The sequence below is a fragment of the Fragaria vesca genome, linkage group LG5 (assembly GCF_000184155.1).
Source record: "Fragaria vesca subsp. vesca linkage group LG5, FraVesHawaii_1.0, whole genome shotgun sequence".
Lineage (NCBI taxonomy): Eukaryota > Viridiplantae > Streptophyta > Magnoliopsida > Rosales > Rosaceae > Fragaria > Fragaria vesca.
The window spans coordinates 9,110,555-9,111,801 of NC_020495.1; the positions used below are offsets into that span (position 1 = coordinate 9,110,555).

Consider the following 1,247-nt stretch of genomic DNA (forward strand, 5'->3'; position numbering starts at 1 on the left):
ATATTACATATCAACATCATCACAAAATCATCATCAACTCATATATATCAGCAACAACTTCATACCATCAACATAATATTATAAATTAATTAACATATATATATATATCTACTACTTATTAACAACAACTTCATATATATTATCATATCATCAACCAAATCGATCAACATATATATATATATATACATCCAACGTACTCAAAATCGATCAACTCAATCACACTCAAAATCGATCAACTCAAATTAAACTCAAAATCAACATATATACACATATACGTATTTATATATAGCTCCACAAACTAATTATGGACAGATTTCGACAACACCCAAACTTTTTCTCTCGTTTTTTCTTCTCCCGTTTTTTTCCCAGATGAGCTGCTGTCCAGATCTGCAAATATAAAGCACTTTAGCCGACGACATTTTAATTTCATCGGCTAAAGCATGTTTAAAGTCGTCGGCTAAAGTCTACAGACTATAGCCAACGAAAAAAATTCTTTAACTGGCGAAAATTTAATTTCGTCGGCTAAAGATGACCACAGCCGACAAAAATTTAAATTAACCGACGAAGGAAAATTTCTTCGGCTAAAGTGGACTTTAGCCGACGAAAAAATGGTTCGTCGACCTGCTTTTTTTATTTTCGTCGTCTCGTAGTGCACTAACATAGAAACAAACAATTGAATAAATCATCTTAGATAACCATATACATATCTTAATTAGACCAACTTACTAGAACTTGGAAACTTTTAATCAAAGTTTATCAAATAATGGCACTATTCACAACATACTTATAACACTCCTGGTTCTTTCTAAGGCATGAAATTTCCAACTTATGATCTGTCTGAAAGTGTTGAAAGGATTAAATGTCCACGGATAGGCAAATAACCAACAAGTGATGTGAAGAGTAGTCATCAAGTTGTAACATAAGTTTCAATAACATACATGGGTATTTATTTACCAGAATTATTTTAAACTATATAAGTAGTAACTGGTGGTGATAAAGAAAAATGGTGTTCAGCATACCTTACACCATAATGCACATCACGGTGGTTACAGTGTCCCGAAACTCCATAATTATCAAAAGTATCTGTAAAACCCCATGTGAAATGGTTAGAAATGCAATATGTGATCAGAACGAGATTACATGTGCATTTCACCATGAAGTAGTCCGTTAAATGGTGCTTATTGCACCGTCAAAAAATTAACACAGAGAGAGAGAGAGAGAGAGAGAGAGAGAGAGAGAGAACTAAG

The 1,247-nt window shown here is 32.9% G+C and overlaps 1 pseudogene; it reads right to left on the reverse strand.

Annotated features, from left to right (window-relative positions):
• LOC101300630 overlaps positions 1-1,247 on the reverse strand; it is a 15,405-nt pseudogene that overhangs the window by 12,075 nt on the left and 2,083 nt on the right.